Source organism: Crassostrea angulata, chromosome 6 (assembly GCF_025612915.1).
Source record: "Crassostrea angulata isolate pt1a10 chromosome 6, ASM2561291v2, whole genome shotgun sequence".
Classification (NCBI taxonomy): Eukaryota; Metazoa; Mollusca; class Bivalvia; order Ostreida; family Ostreidae; genus Magallana; species Magallana angulata.
In genome coordinates this window covers 8,579,629-8,587,164 of record NC_069116.1, presented here as the reverse complement: position 1 = coordinate 8,587,164, position 7,536 = coordinate 8,579,629, and positions in this window count along the sequence as shown.

Sequence of the window (7,536 nt, the reverse complement as noted above, 5' to 3'; positions counted from 1 at the left end):
CGTGGTGTCCGTGGCTTGTCCTTCTCCACAAATTTATATCCTCAACTAAAAAATTTAGAAAGTGTATTCTTTTTTGCTAGAAGTGAAAACTGATGCACCCACGAAATTAAATCCCCGCGAAGGTAAAACCCCAACAATCAACAAAAATTGGCCCCCACGAATTTAAATGATACCACAGTATGTGTAAATGCCCATCCATCCAAGGCATTTTGTCTTTTGGAATATAGAAAGACATTCACATAGCAGCGGCAAGGTAAACGTAGGCTTAAAGAAGTCGGATCAACAATTTGGGAAACTTAAGAAAATCAGCTCAGAACAACTGGTAAGTAGTCGACTCTGAAAGGTTCTAGCTGGAGACACAAAAAACAAAAATCTGAATAAGAAACGTTATACAAACCGTTGCCGAGGGTACCACTAGAAGATTAAAAAAGAACAAGTGCAATTTTCTATGGATGACCAGACATCTGAGGTCAGAGTTACTACAAGGGCACCAGCAGATCGAAGAAACACTGACAACAAACCTTGTAGCTTTCCTAGCTATCCAATACATTAAAGAACAAACAGCAAAATACTCCAAAAATGCTACCTTCATCTTAAAGAGCTACTATTACCAAAAAATCACTAAGCTTAGTCCTAAACTCAAATCCATAGAAAAAAGTGCATGAATTTGATGTCAAAACTCAGAATTAAGGCTGAGTATTGACTAGAGGAGGGTTTGTGAGGAGGGTTGGGCCAGAACTGTCGTATGCAATTGGAAAATAATTCACTCTCATAGTGAACACAATCAGAGTTACATTAGAAAAACATAATCTATTTAGTTTGAAATCTACTGAAAGCATTTGACTCTATCGATCGTAAGAAACTATTTTATTGTCTTATCAACAAAGGTATACATGGTAAGATGATCACAATATTACAGTCTATTTATCACCGTGTGTTAAGTTGTGTTAAAATTGGAAACAAAATTACTGAATATTTTACATGTAATGTCGGTGTTCGTCAAGGATGTATTCTAAGCCCATGACTTTTCTCGATGTACATAAATGAATTTATTGAGATGTTACGTAACTCTCAGTGTGAAGAAATCCATATTACAGAACAAATATCGGATATAACCGTCCTCCTGTTTGCTGACGATCTTCTTATGATATCAGACACTGTAAATGGACTACAAAAGAAACTAAACGTACTACAAAAGTACTGTCTGAAGTGGAACCTAACAGTAAATATGGGCAAATCAAAAGTAGTGGTTTTCAAGAGAGGTGGAGCAATTGCAGGCACAGAAAAATGGATGTTCAACGGGAAACCTATGGATGTTGAGTCTTACTACAAGTACCTTGGTACCACATTTTCCTGTCGACTGAAATGGACCCAGTGCTGTAAGTCACTGGCACTACAGGCACGAAAAGCATTAAATATGTTAAAACATTCGTTGAAAATCCAGAATAACCGTGATCCCAAGGTGTGTTTTAAACTTTTTGACAGCATTATCGTTCCTATTCTAACATATGGAGCAGAAGTCTGGGGAACTGATATCAACGAAGAAATTGAAGCTGTACAGAATGACTTTTGCAAATGGATATTGGGAATAAGCAAAAAAGCTACCAATATAATGGCTAGAGGAGAATGTGGAAGACTACCCCTTTATGTTATATACATGATAGAACCAGTGAAATACTGGCTGAAAATACAAAATATGGAAACTTCAAGATATCCAAGACAGTGTTTCGAGATGCTTTATAATTTGGATTTGTGCAGCAATCGTTCAACTCCAAACTGGGTATCTAAACTGAAATCAGTCTTAAATCACTACGGCTTTGGGGACGTTTGGTTAAGTGGTGGACCTGGAGATCCAAAGGTCTTTATGTCAGAATTGAACCAAAGGGTGAGAGACTGTGCCCTACAGGAATGGAACTCAAAGTTAGACAATTCACCAAAGTGTGCTTTCTATGTGATGTTCAAAAAACAACTTGCATGTGAGAGTTACCTCTCCTTTCTAAGCTACCCCTTAAAACAGGCATTAGCCTCTTTCAGGTGTTCCTTACATAAATTACGTATTGAAGAGGGTAGATTTGAGGGAATTGATAGTGCGGATAGATTATGTCAACTTTGTAATTTAAGACAAATTGAAAATGAAGTACATTTTCTATTTCATTGTCCAATGTTAGCGGACTTAAGAAGAAATTTTTATTTCACTGTCCATCAGAAAGAAAAGATGTTCCAATTTGTATTGACCATCTTTTTAACAGCAATGACCAAAATGTCATCAAATGTACAGCAATTTTTATCAAAAAAGGTCTGTCAATAAGACAAGAAATACTAACTCTATGACAATCTATGTTAAAACAATACAGTATTGTTACAAATTGTCTATGTATATGCATTATGTATATAACATGTTTATGTTGCATATAAATATGATGCCTAGATGTACAGTGGGCAATGGCCTTTAAGTACCAAATAAACATCTTATCTTATCTTATCTAGTTTGAAATTATCACTATCCTTTGTTAATTAATAATGCATCCGAACCTGACACAGCCAACAAAGTGAGTCTATATAATAACCTATCTGCAAATTAATATGTAGTTCTGCAAGAAAATTCTAGTTGAAATGCCGTAGGGCTACAGTTCCTCCTATTCAAAACTTGCAATTTACGGCGCACAAAAACTCGATAACAAAACAATTTCCCTAGAACATTTTACTGTAGAAGCCGTCTCTTCTCTTGCCACTGAACTCACGTATACCATCTTTGTAAAATGAAGTATCGTTGCTTGTTCACATGTAAAAAAAAAATGCGATACTTGATCTGCTCGTGAATTTAAAACAATTCACGTTCCCAGGTCGGTGAGTGTGTTTAAGAGAAATAATAGGCATGTAAATTGATAATATCAAGGGTAAAAATATTATTAGGTATCTTTACAGCATGTTTAAAAAAGAATAGGATAATCCGTCTAAAACTAGAGCAAATATTTGTGCACATTTAATTGCAAGGTTTTTTTTAAAAAAGGGATCAGAACTATTGATAGCTCTACGGCATGTAACTTTCATGAAGATCAATATACAAATCCAGCTCATCGTAACCAAGGCATCAAACAAATAGTGCTCAAAAGAGCGATGTGACATCTTGTTTCGAATATTGTTGTTATCAAAATAGTAATAAACTTCGTGTATTTTAATGGCATCAGTCTCAGACACCCTCATCCCAAACAACATCTCACAATTCCTTGCATAATTTGTGGTTAGTATGTTTTCTTATGTTTTATAGAATAATATTCCATAAATAAAAGGTTTAAGATGCATTGGATTTTGTTAACTACAATAGATATTTTCAGATTCATATTTTCAAAAGTATTCATGAAATACGATCCTGTTTGTACTATTGAAGTTAAAGATTTGTTAAGATATAAATGTCATAAAATACTTTGCTATCGAAAGCTATCATGTTAAATTTTAAACTGTCTAAAATAAAAAAAAAAATAATGATACAAGCTGTATTGAAAAATGTACTTTTGAATGTGAAAGTGTTTAAATATAAATGTCAAAATTAATTCACATTTACAATCTTAATCCATTAAAGGAGACCAGATGATCAACAAGCTAACCATTTTAGATGTTTTAGCTTTATACTATCATTTAATAAAGAAAAATATCTATATATGAATAAGATATCTATAAACTACCTTTTTGTATCATTTAATAAAGAAACAATTCTATATATTTTAGCAATGTTATTTGAATATTTAACTGAATATTTATATAGAGCTCTCCTTTTTAAGGAGTTAATATATAGTGTAAAAAATGGACTATCCAGCCCCCTTAGTTTCAGTATTTGAAGTAAACATATCAGTACATTTATGTTTTTAAAACTAAGGTTAGTTTTTTTCATAAATCCTACATGCTAGGATCAAGTCTGAAATGAAATATTATCATAACATTTTTTTTAATTGAGGAATTGTTTTAATCATAATTAGATGACTAGGTTTTTCTGGTGAAGCGTTTTGAGATATAATAAGATCTAAGGGAAAGGTTTTTTTTTAAAATGTCTTATATTCTGTTTTTAATTACATGTATTATGATCTGGTCACTGGGATGATTATCAGGACAGCTAATCGATAACTGTTACTTTTTGAAAATAATAAATGAGTAGTTTGCATACACTGTAATTTATTTTTGTTTAATTTATTAATGAAAACAGATTGTAAATTATTGTTAAAATAAATAAAAACCACAAGCATAAGAAAAATCATATTTTAAGAATTGAGCTGACACAAACAAATTGACCATTTAAGATTTTAAATGCAAAAATAGTTTTATTTGATTAAACGCTTTCCTGGATGAATTTTTAAAAATCTTATGTAGAAATGATAAGATATCCTTATCGCTTTTCTGTTCGTTGCATTGTAAAATCGCACAATGCTCACAGTATAAGGAAAGACAATGACATGCATTTTTAATTCCAAACAATGTGTTGCATAAAAGTAATATGGGTTACTGCTCTTAGAAAATCTGATAAAAGATGAAACGGAATATCATGTGCGTACATTGCAAAGAACAGTGTGATTTTATCTATACACTTTGGACACAGATAAGGTTTAAAAAAACTGTCAAATTATGTGTAATCATGTTTTTCAAAACACTTGAGCATTACTAAAAATAGGCAGTGCTTTATCAACATGTCCGAGAACTACTTTCTATGAAGTGAGAAACACAGACGGAAACATCGACATTATTTGATTGACAGCCAATCTACATCGCTCGGGGCCTGTGATTCGGAGAAGAACGACTATCGTTTCGACAAATATAGGTGAGGTGACTACCATTGTTCGGTATGACGAGACTTTCTTATATAGTTCTTTTCTATAAATTAATGTAAACATCTTGGGGAGTGTCAGAAACCTTGCGGTGCATTTGATTTGATAAAGAATATATTGGTAAGATACCTTAAAAAAATCTTTTAAATATATGGGCAAGTCGTATTGTTTAAAGACATTGCATAAGCAAAATTAAGCTCTCTCGTATTAAAATCAGGAATCATTTACGTGTTTACCCACAAAGATTGATTCAGATGTTGCAGTGAAATATTTAAACTCACATTAATCTCTCCCTTAAAAATTGTTCTCTCAAACATATACTACTATACACATGTATCTATAAAATTTATGTTCATCTACCAAGTATGATTCCCTATATTTCTTACGGAAACTTATATTTAGTTCATAGCTCTATGGAACAAATGTAAAAACTGACAGGACTGAAATCTTTCGCCCGATTATCGGTTGGTTGAAGCCTACAGCAACCTAAGAAAAATCACGGACTGCACGAAATTATAATGATGATATCAGAATAAAATTCCCGTAGGAGACAATTTGGCTGTTTCTTTTAGCTAACGTACTAATGTACATTGACAATAATTTTGTGAATTTTACTTACTTTTAACAATCAATTTATTAATTTGCTAAAAGAAAGATGTAAATATAAACAATAAAATGATTTCTTTGACGATTCATGTGGGTTATGAAAGTAGTGATAATTGCATAAAAAATTACATTACCCGCTAACACGGGTTATCTATTTTTTCTGCAATGTCACCACCTACATATCCCGCTTGAATCATCAAAGAAAGCATTTTATTGTTTAAATAGCACACACAGTTTATTTTTCTCTTTCGTTGTAGTTTACAACATAGAGAATATTACAAACAAATACACAATTTACACTTTATGCGTGAGTAGAGGAAAAAATAAACAATTATAATGGTTCTGTACAAAATATGAAGTATAAATGTACATCTTTATTTAGATAAATATATAGCAATTAATAACCAGGAGGTTTAGCTTTCTCGTTAACAATACTGATCAATTTATATATTAACTTGCTTTATAAGCCCACATTGTTTGAGGAAAAAAGCTCATTAAATTTGACAATATTTGGTCTAAAATAATAAAATTTTGGTATGTACTTTTCTCTTTCGTTTTTCAACACGGTGCAACACAAAATATAGTGAAATTCAACTCCAATGAATCTTTTATATAAATTACACGACCTTCACCGGGACTGCATTGAAAGGCATGTGCAACGGTTGGTCTGCTGAAACAGATGCGTCTAAACATACATGTATTAGTAGTAATTGATACTAAGTATTCAAAATTCATTGACGACTGGGAATTCAAAAAAATTTTTGTGATGTGATATGTAAATTTAAATTTTATCAACAATTTACAATTTTTGGTTCGAGAATCTGACTCAGCAAATAAGCATGTTTACGTTAAAATCCAATTTCCTGAACATGAATAATTTAAGGAAAAGGTTAGAATGACGTTCTACTTAGTTTTCTATTCTTAGTAATTCAGAAATACTAGATTGTCAGATAGCAAACAAGATAATTAATCACCTGTATTGACCTCATTACACACTACGTACACCTACGTTAATTTGAATGAAAATTTTGAGGGTTCCTTTTTACTGGACAGCTCTTTAGTAATTTGCAGAGCCTATTTACGAGCAGTGTTCAGCAATAAGAAATATAAAACACAATATAAAATGATTTATTTAATATGCAAAAGTATATACAAGGGTTGATCCAAAAGTAAAGTCACACAATGTACCACGTTTTACACTGGCGCTGAATTGTATAACTTGATACATCAAAATTTTCCACCTCAAAATTATAATTTGAAGTAAAATTTTGATTAATTTTCGTTGAACACTTAACAAGTTATCCAATATACTACCCCATCGATTACAAAAAGAGTAATTATAGTTACTTTATGAAAAAAAAAATTTAAAAATGTGAAATAGAGCATCAGGGCCAATTTTTATAGAGTACTAAATTACGAAATTCTACCAGAACACAAAGGATCTAGAAACAAAGTCGCTAACGTGTGGTGACTACCCTTGCTTCACGCTCTACAGAATAGATTATCTTCAGAAATATTTATCATGGTTTATTTAAATTTTCAGATCTGAATTGAAATAGATAGATATCTCAAAGCACAAGTTTTCGTCAATCTACGCGAAATTTTAACGATTTTATCGCATCTGTGACATCACTTTTGAATAAACCCTCGTATTTTTACGACATGGGTGGTTTTCGTCTTTTTTATTACACATGCACAAAGAAATGTTACGCATATCTTTTTATGCACTGGTTCAAATAAAGTCCTACCAAAGGTATATATTCCAAATATACCGCAGCTAAAAAGGGTTCCAATTAAGAACCCATCTTGCTGCAAACTTTTGACCTTCTACGCCAAGTCTAAACCCAAATGTTCTTTAACCTATCTTACTTATTCTCCCTAACTCGTTTGACCGAATAGAAAACAAAGTACTTTATAAGCATGTGACCGCTAAAGGATTTGTACGGTGCAAGGTAATTCATCTGGAACTGCATCCGTCGTGTGCAGTACGAACGGGGAGAGGGAATGTTGGCATTGTGGGTATAAGGTTTAAGCGCGCTTTGGGCCGTGCGGTAAAAACGAAGGGTAGGTGTGTCGTATTCCCGAAGGTCCACCAATATGCAAGTCCAGAGAAATA